This window comes from Sinocyclocheilus rhinocerous, unplaced genomic scaffold (genome assembly GCF_001515625.1).
Source record: "Sinocyclocheilus rhinocerous isolate Xijiao unplaced genomic scaffold, SAMN03320098_v1.1 scaffold843, whole genome shotgun sequence".
Lineage (NCBI taxonomy): Eukaryota > Metazoa > Chordata > Actinopteri > Cypriniformes > Cyprinidae > Sinocyclocheilus > Sinocyclocheilus rhinocerous.
Window position 1 is genome coordinate 307,934 of NW_015655383.1, and position 16,274 is coordinate 324,207.

The 16,274-nt window shown below is 38.2% G+C and overlaps 1 long non-coding RNA gene across 1 annotated transcript; it reads right to left on the bottom strand.

Annotated features, from left to right (window-relative positions):
• Positions 1-7,992: 7,992 nt before the first annotated feature.
• LOC107718006 (uncharacterized) lies at positions 7,993-14,686 on the bottom strand. The gene is made up of 4 exons (XR_001637371.1): positions 14,615-14,686; positions 14,427-14,513; positions 11,450-11,475; positions 7,993-9,288 (listed from the first exon to the last, which is right to left on the bottom strand). It is a non-coding gene; the product is annotated as an uncharacterized LOC107718006 (long non-coding RNA).
• Positions 14,687-16,274: the final 1,588 nt, after the last annotated feature.

Below are 16,274 nucleotides of genomic sequence, written 5' to 3' on the forward strand. Positions count from 1 at the left end.
ACTTTTCAACTAGCAAACAAAAGTTTTAGACCCGCAAAAAAAGACGGCAGAAAAGAGAGCCACATTTGTGGTTTCGCGATGAAACGTGTTTGAAGTGCACAAAGAAAAATAAAGATTTTCAAAGATTTATACGCACTGCAAATAATTTTGTTATCAGTTTCTTTATTTTTGAGCCTTTAGAAGACTTTTTTTTGCAGTCTTTTATTTTCTTATTACAAAATAATTAGTTTTACTCTCAAACATAGAATGTTTGATTGAATAATAAAGACACAAAAATTATTCCATAGAATCGCTTCACTCCTTAATCATGGGAAAGAATTTAAAACAATTGCAATTTCTGTTTCATACTATAGTTTCTGTTAGTTGGTCTTTATTGGTACTGTGAAGTCACACACAAGCAGATTCCATTACCCTTCAAATTGAGCAAATTGAAATTGCGAATTGAAAATACGCCCAATGGAAACACGTCAATTCTGCAAAAACTCCCATATATTGCAAAAAAGTTTTTGCGCTCACATGAGGTGGTTTTTCAGGCAATTCAGAAAAAAGAATACTTCGCAAAACTGCAATGGAAACGGATTTTCCGCATTTACAGGTCTCCTGGTACACATAAAAGTCACATGCTTGTATAGGGGCTTTCCTTGCCATTAAAGTTTGGATAAACCCTTATTTACACTGCACTCTTCTGCGGCACATTACAGCTCCGACACGGCCACCGGAGCTGATTGCGGCCACTCTAGTCAATGCTCATGTTTATACCAGCCATGCCGCAGCACATTTCAGAAGTGTCCCAGAAGCGGCTCTCTTCGCTGCTTTGCTAAAGATACATGACTACGCATCCTTCAATTAAAATTAATGGTTACGGTGGTGGCCTCAATATACGTAAACCTATGCTACCGAAAATAATAAATTTTTAGTTGCATAACATCAGTTATTGGAAACGCTGTCATTTCGCAATAGTTTTTTATTGACATTTATAAAATATCGCAAAAGTTTTGCGCAAATATGTAATGGGAACCTGGATAGAGTAGTGAACAAGTGTTGCACATCAGTACTTAGATTGTGTATTTTAGCACAACTGAAGCACAGACAGTGACCATCTAAGCATTGAGTACTGCATCTCTTCGTTTTATAATAATCAGTAACATTACCAGCCACTGTGCTTTATTTTCTGGTGGGTTACACTACAGTGAGCAGCGTATCGCTGTAGCCTGTAGTTCACTTATGTTAAGCAGAGACACCGATTAGAGTTATTGAATATTAAAGAGCTGAGGGGTCACTCATCAGTAACTTCAGTCACCCGCTGTGCCACATTTTGCTCACGGTCTAGATTTCATCCTCACTAGCAGATGCTCCCCTATGCCCTCCGGTTTCAGAAACCGAGAGAGTGTGTATGAGATTGTCAAGGGTCCTGGGTGGAGATATGTCATGCTAGTTTTAAATGAATGTTGTATATGCATTATTAAAGAGCAGCAAGCTGAGATATGAGAGCGCAGCATGCAGCCTCACTGCCAAAGCTGCCCACACGCACAGATACAACAGCAATGCTGAAATCAATCAGGACCCGAGCAACAGCACACAACATGATCAATGACCTGTTCACCAATAACACGATTATATGGGTTTAATAAATGCTGTAAGTATGAGCGAATCATAATTATAATTCCTGACTGTTGGACCAGAGCATTTTATATTAACAGAGATTGTGCTCTGATTAGTTCTACTTAAAAACCTAATGGAATGAAAATTAACCCTATCTAATTTTTAAATGACTGTTTCTTGTTGCACATGATTCAGCAATGCATCCTAAAAAAAATTCTGTTATCAAATATGAATGACTTTTTGTGGTATATAATATCCATCCAGTGTAGACACAATCACTAGTTGTGTCTCCAATAACGTGCTATTCTCTGTTTACTTATGCACCATGTACTCAACTGTAGTGTATGGATTTTATAAGGTTATTCTTTCGTTTATAATCAGAGTCTGATAGCACCTCCACTATGTAATTAAAGTTTGTGTGTGAAGTTTTTTAGTGCCTGGTGATGTTTAGATCAAATCATGAATCACAAAAACAAACAACCATTAAATATTACTGCATACTATAGACTTTATTTGAAAGCATGGATGATAATGCATGGGTCTAGATAGCATCGAACCTTCTTGTTATGCTTATTCGTGTCACTTTTCATCAGTACTGGGGCTCAATGCCCCTGCTTCATTTTTGGGAAGTGATTAGCAAAAATGCAGAAGAGCATCTCTGAACGCACTACATGTGTGTAAACAACATGAAAGCATGGATCCATCCTGCCTTACATCAGTGGTTCAGGCTGCTGCTGGTCGTGTTATGATGTGGAGGAAAATTTCTTGGCACACATCATTTAAAGCATCATATTAGCTTAGGTGCAGGGTTTGATCCGCTAAATAAGTGTGTCCTTTGTGCAAAGAAACACATAAACATTGTGCTAGGGATTGTTCTCCACTTGATGTTTACTCCCCTTTGAACGTGAAGAACGTGAACCACTTGATCACGATAGATATAACTTTTAATCTTAATAATGTATTAGTAAATGTTGAAATTGTTGAAATTATATTCATGTACAAGCATTGTGCATTGAACCTTTGTGCTGTATTTTCTGTTGGCAATTTTGCCAACCCTGCTTTATGTAGATCCACCCACTTAAATATTTCTGGCCTGAAGTGCCATCAGTGAGTGAGGATATTCTGAGGATCAGGTGTTTGGAGGAAAGTGGTTCAAAATGAAGCATCGTGAAAATCTTCCTGTTTCGTTCAGTTGAGGCTCATCTGAGGCAGGCTGAAGCTTGTGATAGAGCAGGTTAATATGAGGTGCTACAGCAGCCCCTCAGACTAACATTAATCTAGTCAAGATGGGTAAACTGTGCCACTTTTTACATTCACATTGCAAACAAGGTTATAGTGAAATATGAAATATTGCTCCTTTGAGCCTGTGGAAGCTTGTTTTCCTTCCCTACATTTGAATGGTGGGCTTGTGTTTGCAAGTGCTCACTCTCCTCCAGCTTTTCAATTCACCAGTCTAATAGTATGTCCTGCCTTTGGAGGCAAAGCGCACTGGTACTATTAGTAGAGCCACTGACATTTACCCTACAGCAGCCATTTTAAAGGGGTCATATGATGTTGCTGAAAAGAACATTATTTTGTGTATTTGGTGTAATGAAATGTGTTTATGCAGTTTAAGGTAAAAAAAACACATTTTCCACATACTGTACATTATTGTTTCTCCTCTGTGCCCCGCCTTTCTGAAACGCGTCGATTTTTACAAAGCTCATCGGTCTGAAAAGCGAGGTGTGCTCTGATTGGCCAGCTATCCAGTGCATTGTGATTGGCCGAATACCTCAAGCGTGTGACGGAAATGTTACGCCCCTCACCATACTGTGATGCCGTGTCCCGGAGCGACGAGACAAAAACATTAAAACCCATTATAAACGAGGCATATGTTGCATCCAGTGGGGACATAATTATGGATTATAATGACTTATACTGTCTTTTTACGCGTGTTATCAAATATGAATGACTTTTTGTGGTATATAATATCCATCCAGTGTAGACACAATCACTAGTTGTGTCTCCAATAACGTGCTATTCTCTGTTTACTTATGCACCATGTACTCAACTGTAGTGCATGGATTTTATAAGGTTATTCTTTCGTTTATAATCAGAGTCTGATAGCACCTCCACTATGTAATTAACGTTTGTGACACTGGAATGCATGAAGTGTGCAACATTCCAGACTTTGTTAATTAAGTGCATCATCCGGGTATTTAAAGAGGTTCTTTTTCGATTTGGAATTTTCAATGTGACTGCACTACTTTCACTGTTTATACTACAAAATGCCACGCAATAGTGCACAAATTGGGATGCACCTACTGATTAAAATGGGTTCCATTAACCAATGTGCATGGATCCACACTTCAAAAATATAGCAGAATATCCGCAGACTTTTGGCATACACTTTTCAGCATACTATGTAGTGGTGGAAATCTTTTGGAATCTCGATTTAGAATTGAAATTCTAATCGCTACATTCATAGATTTAATTTAAAATTTGATTCTAAACTTTGAATTTTATTTTATATCACTAAAATGAAAATGAAAAATAAAAGTATGCAGCATTTGTTTCAAACTGTGAATGGTTTATGTGAGCGTCAAGTTGAGAGACATATTGAATCAAAGGAAGTGGTTATCAGCTGGTAAAAATCTGTAATATGTGCAAAAATATAATACTGGTGCATTCTCAATGGTTAGTGATTTAGCTTCAGATACAGAATATGTTTGTTAGCTTTTACAAGCAGGTATTATTTCCTTGCAACTGCTTGTCAGATGCGCTTCTGGTGTTTAAAAGGTACCTGGACACGTAAGAGGTGGCAAATTCGCGACAACAAACATTTAGAAAATTGATTTATGCTTTGGGGCTTTTTCTAATCTCACTAACTATTTAGGATGGATACTATGTGCATTGGGATGCAGGATGAGTCATTCAGGATTGAATTAAGCAACTGTATGAGTGAGTCATTGAATCTTTCACCCATCTGATTTGTTCAAAAGCCTTGTTTCATTCAAGAACACTACTACTGTGTCGCTCAGAGACATGTTTATTCTGCTATGTCTTTATTGTCTTCATTATTTACTTTTTTGGAACAACATGAGGTTGAGTAGATGACAATTTTGTTCCGACTAAACCGTTTTTTTAAGCAGTTTACGGCAACATTTATCACAGATGAAATTTTAATGTTTTAGCTGCATAAAGATGATGTAATGGCATGCAACACTGAGAAATATTGTCTAAATAAACATGCCAAATTGAAAATCAAGCTTTGAGTTTTGCCAACAAACTCCAGGCTCTGAAAGTTGCTTATAATGTCAGAAGAAAAATGAAGCTGTAAAGTTGCCCAGCAGTGAGACTAATATATTGGCAGCAGCACTGCTGAGATCAGACGGCCGCTTTCTGACATTTAAAGCATCATATTAGCTTAGGTGCAGGGTTTGATCCGCTAAATAAGTGTGTCCTTTGTGCAAAGAAACACATAAACATTGTGCTAGGGATTGTTCTCCACTTGATGTTTACTCCCCTTTGAACGTGAACTGACAGAGACACTTGATCACGATAGATATAACTTTTAATCTTAATAATGTATTAGTAAATGTTGAAATTAACATTCATGTATTCATGTACAAGCATTGTGCATTGAACCTTTGTGCTGTATTTTCTGTTGGCAATTTTGCCAACCCTGCTTTATGTAGATCCACCCACTTAAATATTTCTGGCCTGAAGTGCCATCAGTGAGTGAGGATATTCTGAGGATCAGGTGTTTGGAGGAAAGTGGTTCAAAATGAAGCATCGTGAAAATCTTCCTGTTTCGTTCAGTTGAGGCTCATCTGAGGCAGGCTGAAGCTTGTGATAGAGCAGGTTAATATGAGGTGCTACAGCAGCCCCTCAGACTAACATTAATCTAGTCAAGATGGGTAAACTGTGCCACTTTTTACATTCACATTGCAAACAAGGTTATAGTGAAATATGAAATATTGCTCCTTTGAGCCTGTGGAAGCTTGTTTTCCTTCCCTACATTTGAATGGTGGGCTTGTGTTTGCAAGTGCTCACTCTCCTCCAGCTTTTCAATTCACCAGTCTAATAGTATGTCCTGCCTTTGGAGGCAAAGCGCACTGGTACTATGCATTGAACCTTTGTGCTGTATTTTCTGTTGGCAATTTTGCCAACCCTGCTTTATGTAGATCCACCCACTTAAATATTTCTGGCCTGAAGTGCCATCAGTGAGTGAGGATATTCTGAGGATCAGGTGTTTGGAGGAAAGTGGTTCAAAATGAAGCATCGTGAAAATCTTCCTGTTTCGTTCAGTTGAGGCTCATCTGAGGCAGGCTGAAGCTTGTGATAGAGCAGGTTAATATGAGGTGCTACAGCAGCCCCTCAGACTAACATTAATCTAGTCAAGATGGGTAAACTGTGCCACTTTTTACATTCACATTGCAAACAAGGTTATAGTGAAATATGAAATATTGCTCCTTTGAGCCTGTGGAAGCTTGTTTTCCTTCCCTACATTTGAATGGTGGGCTTGTGTTTGCAAGTGCTCACTCTCCTCCAGCTTTTCAATTCACCAGTCTAATAGTATGTCCTGCCTTTGGAGGCAAAGCGCACTGGTACTATTAGTAGAGCCACTGACATTTACCCTACAGCAGCCATTTTAAAGGGGTCATATGATGTTGCTGAAAAGAACATTATTTTGTGTATTTGGTGTAATGAAATGTGTTTATGCAGTTTAAGGTAAAAAAAACACATTTTCCACATACTGTACATTATTGTTTCTCCTCTGTGCCCCGCCTTTCTGAAACGCGTCGATTTTTACAAAGCTCATCGGTCTGAAAAGCGAGGTGTGCTCTGATTGCTTCATTTAATAATTCATGCATGGCTAATATTCTTGACATAAAACACTTTTACCTGACATGTAGAAATATATTTTGACAAGCATAAACTGCTTTTAGTATAGAACATTTTATTTGAAGTTGTGTAAAATAACATGTACTGGAGTTGAAAGGGTTCAATTTTGATTTCATTTGGACTAAAAATAAATCATTTTGAAATGACTATTTTAGGTTCCAACAATTTACTCCTTTATTTATTTATTTAAATTCACTGCCGTGTTGTAAATTGTAGTTTGCTTGGCCAGATTCTCATATTGCAAACATAATTTCTCTAAATTGTTTCATAGTGTGCTCAACTTCATTTAAGGATCTTGGAATATAACATACAGGTCTCACTGACTACTTGTATTTCATTTTCAGAGCTTGACTGTATTAACTTTGACTGTATGAAAAAGAGAAACATGAACAATCTAAGCAATATCTTCTTTTGTGTTCCAAAGAAAGGGAAAAAAAAAGGTTTGGAATAGGGCTGGGCGATATGGCAAAATATAAAATATCAATTCTTTTCAGAATGTTTGACCGATTCTTGATTTCGATTTTAACTAGTCAACTTAAAAATGTAACTACAACATGATTCAAGGTCTTTATTATCCATCTAGTTAAAGAAAGTTCTATTCCAAGTTCACCACATATCATGACGTTGTCAACATGGTGTAAATGTAAAACGAATCACTTCGACGCAAAAAGCGTGTTCTGTGTGAATAGCACTAGCGATATAGCTATATGAAGAGTTAATTTGCAAAAACAGATAACTCAGTTTTTAACAATTTTCAAAAATCATGTTTTTTCATTGTGCATTCCAATTAATCTCAACAATCAAACTGCAGTTGGGTTATTTTGATTAGGTTAAAAAATAGGCTAACTAAAAAATACAGATAACTAACAATAAAAACGATAACATAATAAAAAAAACATGATTTTTGAAAATAAAAAAAAACAGAGTTACAGGTGTTGTGCCCATTTTCGACCCCTTGCCAAATTATTACCCCTTTCGTTGAAATCGCTACCTGATTGCCTAATCCTAACCCCTCCCCCACACCTAACCCTAAACCTACCAATACTAGGGGGGTAATAATCTGGCAGGGGTCAGAATTGGGCACAACACCGGTTTTTGCAAATAAACTCTTCATATGTTCTACAGTCCTTCATAGAGCGCGTCACACGTGAGCGGTTCATCCCGTGCGTGGTCATCGGATCAACTGTTATCATTAGCATATTGTCAATGTATCTAATTGTAACGTTAGGTAATAGTTAGAAAATCGCGATTTCTTGATTTAAAAAAAATCCTGGAAAAACATTACATTTGAATTAAACGATAAAATGAAATAAAAAAATCATGGCAAAACATTAAATTTGAATTAAACGATAAAATTGAAAAAAAAAATTTGGCCTAATTTGGAACGACATGGAAAAGCTTTAATATTTGGGTGAACTAGGCTATTCCATTATAACTTTTTTACCCTTAGTGTAATAAGACAATGCGATTAAAACAAAGGCTCACAAAAAGCAGAAGAATACACTCATTATAAAAACTTTATTTTGAATAAAACATATGGAACCTCATTACATGTAGTGTGTTGGGTCTTATCGATCTATCTCGGGTCAGAACAGCACAGCGTCGGAGATGGTGACTTCACTAGAATCAACTTCAGAACAATGTTTCGCAGGTGTTACAGTAATGTTAAAATCTAACACTTCACTGAAGGTAGCACACCACAAATACACCATGTAGAAAAATCAAAGGACTGCTGGGAAATCAAGGGAAAAGCACAATGTAGTTACTCGCGTAGCAAGTGCAACTTTATGGAAAGACCATTGGGGTGATTTCCTTTGTTTTTGGAAACGGAGCGTGAAATCAATCGACAGTCAAACCAATGCACAAACCAATGAATGATTGATCATGTCTGAGGTAGCAAGGCAATCATGGCTTTCTCTAATTTTATTTTTTTTAAACATTTATTTAGAAAACTATACTACACAAAGATAAATCATCTTGGGCCAAACGTCCTAAAAATCCACATTTCCTACATTTGTCTTTTTATAATATAATCTCTCTACATGACTTTGAGAAATACAGCATCTCTCAGCCACTCGTCTCTCCTGGAATGGATGCTTTATAGGCACAAAAGGGTGTTTTTGACGCATTCGAATATTGTGTAGTACATCATCTGTGCGTGCGCTCTAGAAATGCAGTGAGGGTTCGGATGCGCTGCTGCCAGTGGCACAAACTGTCGAAACAATGCTTTAAAGGGAGAGTTCACGGCAAACACTGTCAAAACAGGCGAAAACTTGAACAGAACAATGCTGGGGGCAACATGCGTTAACAGTTTAGCATTACAAGACCGATTCGTCTTCATATCCACTGATGTTTATGACGTTTTCCGACTAAACTAATAACCACGTCTGTAGAAAGACAACGTGCCGATTTGAACAGCAACTGATGTGAGCTGCGTGTGGTAGCAGTGTGGTTCCTTGGTGAACATAGAAATAAAAGCATACAGGTTACACGATAAATGGCCCCCATAACCCTAAATAATCATCAGAGTATTAAAACAATGGGCAGTACACCTCACGTGTTGATCAATGTACAGTTGCATAGTACAGACAGACGCAGTAGTAATAGTCATTGAATGAACTGTGTGGTCCTGTTCCAGAGTCTTTGGGTTCAAGGACAAACACCTCTGTCGAGGGAACAGCCGGGAATCTGCATCTCTGGAATGGGAATCTTCTTGTCATGTCGAGTTAGACACTGCTCTTCACGTCTGCGAGATTTCTTCTCTCCAAAGGGATGTTCTGCTGAAAACCTTCACATCACCTGGACACAAACATTCATATATTGTGTAAAGGCCAATTCACACCGCACAGACAAACACCAACAAACAAGTTGGCTCAAGTTGGCTGTTGGATTTAGAATTTCATGAAAAATAACTGTCATGTTCACATTGCCCCAACAAACTTTGAGTCAAAGAGAGTCAAGTAACACCGTGTCTACACCGGACGCAACAGTTGTCGCAGTGCGCCGCATCCAGTGTAGACACTGATTATAATCAATAGAACCTCATTGTATTTTGTCGCACCGCGCCGCTCGCGTCCGGTGTAGATGGTGTAACATCGGGGAAGTCTGACTGGGTAAGAAATGGATGATCCTGTAGCCACAATTAAAATTTTACTGTTATTAATGTCTTTGCGTGTCATTCTTCGCCTGAAAGACGGCGAATAAAACGAAGAGGCCGTGGTTGAAGCTCGCTTTGAGTGAAATATGTGCATCGTCATGGCAACGGTTCGTAATTCATCAGATTACGTCAGTTTGTTGTCGTTTGTTGGAAAATCATTTCACACTGCTCAGACATTCCACGACCCAACAAACGCCGATTAAGCATGTTCAGTCGGGTGAACTCCAACCAACGCCAACAAACGTTGGTGTTTGTCGGTGCGGTGTGAATTGGCCTAAAGTGTCTATAATACATGAGCCAAGGACAAAAATAAACAAATCTACAAATCAAATGTAGGCTATCCACCTTATTCTTCCTGTAAAAATGGGCGTGGCCATTTGTAAATTTTATGGCTATAGCATCCGTTGTGCTGCTTGATATTGCAAATTGCCGTGCCTTACCATATTATTTTAGTGCATTATCTTAATTATGAACACACTGGTTTGTAGTGCAAACAGTTTTACTGTTTACTGCACGTTGTTATTCTTCTCGTTATTTCACTATAGCGGCTAATGAACCGGAAGTCTCGCCCATAGGCTCACTTCCGCGTTGAACAATAAGGTGGATAAACAAACTACACCATGATCTCATGACTTCAACATCACTAAGCTTTCGAAATCACTTTATTTAAAATGTAAAAGTTGGAAAGTTTGAGTTATAATTGTGTGCAAGAGTGAGAGTATAAACACACCAAGGCTATAAAAGCAGACTAGTCAACAGATGAGTTTATTTCTTCGGCGTGATGGTGTTAAATGTCCCCGACAACCTCTGTAGTCTCATTTAGCCACAATGTGAAAATATCTTGAGTTTGTTAACCATAGACCATATTTCAGGCCTTTAACCAAAAACCATTTAAAACCCATTGACATTGACTTTAAGATGATTGAAGCAGAATTTAAAAAAAGCTAATTGGTTTTTGGGTTTTACGACTCATTCCTGCAGCACTCTATGACATTACACAGTCACAATTTGGATTCCATTGGATTGCAAAACACATTAACAGTTAATTTTAATGTAGGCATATTTTAAAGTAATGCCTTGAGTAAGTAACTACTAATTCAGTGAGTGAATATTTTTTTATATTCAGATACGTCATGAGTTGTAGGCTCTTTAGTGAGTCTTAATGTACTAGCATTTCAGAACTGTTAAAGGAACCAAACTTAATGAAAACAATTTAGTTCCAATTTTTTTAATGAAAACTTTCCTGAATGCACTCTTAAAAATAAAGATTCTTTATTGGCATCAGTGGCTCCATAAAGAACCTTTATCATCCATGGAACCTTTCCATTGGACAAAAAGTTTTTTATAGCTGAACAAGGTACATTAGATTATGAAATGTTCTTCACACCAAAACAAATAACGGTTCTTTTAAGAACCATTCACTCAACGGTTCTTTAGGGAACCCAAAAAGGTTCTTCAATGGCAGTTTAGAATCTTTATTTTTAAGAGTCTAATGCCAATCTATCAGCTGTGATGGATCTTCTCATACAAGCTCGTCAATAAGATGTTTACATCCAGCGATGGCTTGTAAAAACAAACACCAATTAAAAATGAATTTCCCCGTAACAGAAACATGATTGATAATGTTTCCGTCTATGCTGGTGCAAACAAAAATGACCCATGCTTTCAGAGACTCAGTTGGGGATTGGATAAGAAAACAGGTGGGGATTGTTGGTCAAATGGTGTCGCAGGTTTTTCTTTTCACTTTGTGGTCAGTATGAATTACTGTGGAGTGTTTTTACTGTTACATGTGGAGAGACTTACCTTGGGCCTTGATGACACACTTGACGCTACAGGACCCAGAAGGGAAAGACAAAGAGAGACACAATTAGGACAAAATAACAGCTATCCTAACCAAGACAGTCCTGACAAGAACAACACATGCAGACTCTCCACAATGGCCAAACTTTTAATTCACAGCGTTCAAGCTCAGACTCAAGAGACTGCTCTTCTGAACACTGAGCAAAGCGCTTTAATGAACTCTACAGGGAGATGACCGCAAACAAGAGAGAGACGGCTCCGAACACTCATATCACCTGTGCCTTCGTTAAAACTCTCCCATCAAACAAAGAACATGGAAATGGCCCCATATCTTCTCCCAGACCGAAGCTCGTCGCGCATAAGGGCCCAATGCAGTGAAACGACAATGTGCCCAGATCAATATTTGAGTTAGAGTTTCTAGCTAACAATGCAAGCCAAAGTCTGGGCGGAATTCAAAATTAAGTTCAACAATAACAGTTGAATCTTATCAGTAACTTCTAGGTAATAAAAACACTCGTTTAAGTCGAGCCATTCCATAAAATGGAGTCTCTAAAGGCTTCGCTATGCGATTTTCTTTCAAACAACAGCGATTACAAACACAATTCACAATCAAAGCTCTCAGACGGCAGGAATGGGGGCATTCTCAAAGGCAGAAGAGTGCTGGATCTGGCAGATGATACAGTAGCCAAAACCCAGTGTACACTATAATACTGCCATCTGAATCAAATTTCTGAGATTGTAAAGGATTTCTATTGTTGTAGGGCAAAATCATAGATTGGTAAGTGAAAGAAAATATGAATAGGACAGAAGGTGCGAAACCAATTTGCATCCTAAATACTAGGGCTGGTCTGTAATACAGTGCAATGCATCACATGATTGGATGGCATCTTCAAGCACGCATGGCTGCCTCTGCATAATACATTGTTTGTCAACTGTCAATTTGAGACGTCTTACAGGTCGCCTGTCACAATGGCTAGTCGATGAGCGAAATTGCCCATCACTGCACAAAAAATACCTGCATTCGGATGGTGGCAGGTGTTAATTTCATACCTAGAGTCTGTTTCGACTTGTTGCAAAAATAATTTGAGTAATGAAACAATAAATCAGATGAGATACATGATGGAAGACGATATTAGAGTCAATCTGTTATTAGGGGAATTCTGAGCTATTTTCTGGTTCGAAAACGTCACGTTACATTGCACGAAAGCGTCAGCAGTGCCTCATAATTATTCATGACATCATGTCACATTTGTCCTGAGACGAGCGCTTCAAACGCTCAGCAGGCACTTCAGTGAGTTGATACCTTACAGAAACACTTGAAAGCCTGTACACTGTGATGCTGATGGAGCGACAGGCTTTCAATCAACCAGCAGCTTTGAAATGTTTGAGTGCAATGAGCAGTTATCAAGTGAGAGTTTCTAGATTCATTAGGCAGTGGACTGAGACAATCTGATAGCAATGGACACAAACACCATCAAAACACTCAGTGAGTCAACATCAAGGAATAACTAAAGTTATGCAAATGCACATTCACTTTTTTGATGCAAATGAAAACAGCTTGCATTTATTAGTGCATTAAATAATAGATATACAATGAGCTGCGTGTATTTGTGTAATGCACTGTGAACTTGCATAATACAGGGCTTTTTTTTTTTGAGTGCAATTATGAATAGAAGCATGCATTTATGAGAACCTTTGATGCCATTAAAGCAAAATAAAACTGCGTGGATCAGACACAACTGTTGTATTCTCTCCTCCCTCCACTCCTACTCTTTTCACTGTTCTGAGAACTGATGTGCTGAAATGAAGGGTTTCATGACACTTTACCTAAATGTGATGTCAAATTGATTGCAGCTATGCTAATGCAAAGATGCAAACAGTGCACCAACAATGGCATGTTAGTATATTCCAGTTATAGCTTACTTGTAAGTGTACTTAAAGTATGTACTGGTGAAGTACATACTTTTAGTATGTAGTAGAGTAGAGCAACTTTGAATGTTAACTTTTTCAGCAAGCGTGGTTCTGGAAGTATTTTTCTCATTCATTTTCTTCATAGGCATTCAAAAAATAAAACAGTTTGAAAAAACAACTACTTCCAAGATAAATCCAGCCTAAGGTAGTGGCCGTATGGGTCTGGTTGGATGGTTTTAGAGGGGTTTTGAGTATTTGTCAGTTTGTCAGACTGGGGAACAAACTATACCTGTTTAAACAAGACTAGTGAACTACCTTATGCTGGTAGAAGCTGTTTTTTCTCCCAAAATGCAATGAAGAAAATGCATGAAACATTGCGAATTACGCAGTCAAATCTGCAACATGCAACCTGTGTTGTTATTGTTAACTAAAACTTCAGAAATGAAGCTGAAATAAAATAGAAATTTGAGATGAAAAACTTAAAGAACTGCAACAAATTCAAGTTGAGGTACTAAAATTACTAAAAGTAAAATAGAGCTAAATAGAAATGTTAAAACAAACAAAGCACATAAAATTGAAAACTGAAAATATAAATATAAAAGCTAATTCAAAATATCAATATATAAAATAAAAAATGCATATAAATATTACATGGTAAGTTTAATGTACAATTTTCTAAAGTATACAATATTTAATTACGTTATTCGGAATGCTGGCAATTGCAAGGTCTCTGTTGAGCAATTTCCATTTCTGAGCCTATGGTGACTTTTGATTGGTGGATCTCTCTTCAGGATTATGGGTAGTGTAGTATCTCACTGGAAATTATGCATTTAAACTACTTGGCGAAAATTTCTTTGTTCATTCAAAAATGCTTTATCTATGAAGCAAATTGAATGGGATTTTACTTCCAGACCCCGACTGTTGCGCTCTACTGGGATGCAGCCAAAGACTTTCACTGCACACTGGGAAATAAGGAAGGAAGCAGGTCAAAAACCCAGAAGACAGTCGAGTATTAGCCGGCATGCTGAGAGATAGATTGAGAGCGGGAAAGTCAGAGCGTTAGACTTACGAGAGCATGCAGGAAAACTGTGGTTAATCTGTTCCACAACCTCAGCCAGATCAGAGTTACTGTTAGCACACTGATGGAGAAACTCATCTGAGGACACACACAGAATACACTCAACAGATTATTACATAAAGAAGTCAATCAGAGCCCTCAGTATAACCACCCAGCGTAGTGTGTGTGTGTATCTATACCTGTGACCTCGGCCTGTCCTGCTGTATCCTGATGGAGAGAGCCAGAAGAGGACGAGCCATTTAACTCAGGCTAGAAAGAGAGATAGGCATCGTTTAAAATCAACTTACCCCTAACTAACAGTGATACACCTGCAACACAGTATCAAATATTGAAAAATGCATGAGTGCTTCCAGTGTTTCAGTCATTACTGCCTCCTGTAGGTGGAAAGCATGGTGCCAGAAATGTCAGACTGGAATGACAGTCTTGTTTGCCTTCTTGGATATCGAGTTATATTGTGTTTATTTAGCTAAGAGCCTTTGACAAGACCATATGGCTAAGTCAGGCCCTCAGGAGACCCAATAAATTACTGTTACTCTAAATCAGGGCTCATTGAACTCCTGTGCTTGATTCACGACGCTATTGGCGGCCGTTGGACTCCCTGGCATTGCCCGTTAGACCATGAAACCCATTGAAGGATGGAACAATAGCAGTTTATACAGCGAGGTAGCTGAGCCAGGTGAATGTTAGTCTCAGCTTCACACTCGGGACGGTTCAGGAACAGACTGATGCATATTCAAAAAAATAGGACTGCCTAAGAGGACAGTTCTTGGCCAGAATAAGATGCTAGGCTTTAGTTCCAATAATCAAAAGGCTATACAAGATTCAAGCTCTGTTCCAATAGAGCGCTGCGGGGGTGACATTTTTTGTTGGCCAACCTTGTGTTTACCAAAGACCTTATTTCAGGCATTTAACCAAAAAAAACCATCAACTTTAGGATGATGGAACCGAAAGTGCTAAAACACTAACTTATGTAGCTTATATAGTACATTACAAAAAAATTATAATTTGATTAATTTCAACAAATTTACTGTCAATACATGCATATGTATAGTCTTTGGCTGCGTCCATTGCATCCGACACGTTTTTTTTTGCTGACACGCCCCCAACTCGAAAACTCGGGGCTTAAAGAAAACTTTGAGTTTCCCACTCGTAATAACGACTTTGTGGTGGCGTTAATGTGCGTTCAACTCGTAAATACGATCTATCCGACATGACTTGAACACACCATAAGCTCCAACCCTAATCAAACACACCTGAACAATCTAATTAAGGTCTTCAGGATTACTACGGTTACAGGCAGGTGAGTTTCATCAGGGTTGGCGCTAAACTCTGCAGGACATTGGCACTCTTGAACCAACGTTGCCCATCCCTGCTTTAAAGGGATAGTTCACCCAAAAATGAAAATGACCTCACGATTTACTCATTCACACTCACAGTTTTGGCCGTTTATACGCACACCAATTTGGGGGAGTGAAAACGTGAACTTTTGAAAACATGTTTCAAAGTGCAAAAAGTGCATAATACAGCGTTTTTAATCATTTTCGCTGATTTGCGTGATATGAGTAGAGAATGAGTATATTAAAATATTCATAAACAATATATCTGCCATTTTTTATCTGGCTAAGAATTTGGCCATAACTAAATATCTGAAGGCTGGAATACACTACTTAAACTGAACAGATTTTAAAACACTAGGCATCATCCACTTCGTAAATGGTTACAGAGGAAAAACTTGGCATCATTCACTAAACAACTAAGGAGCACCAGTCTTTCAAGCCATCCCAAACACAACAAACTCATGCAAAAACATGCCTTGTTGCATTTTTCTGCATAAATCTA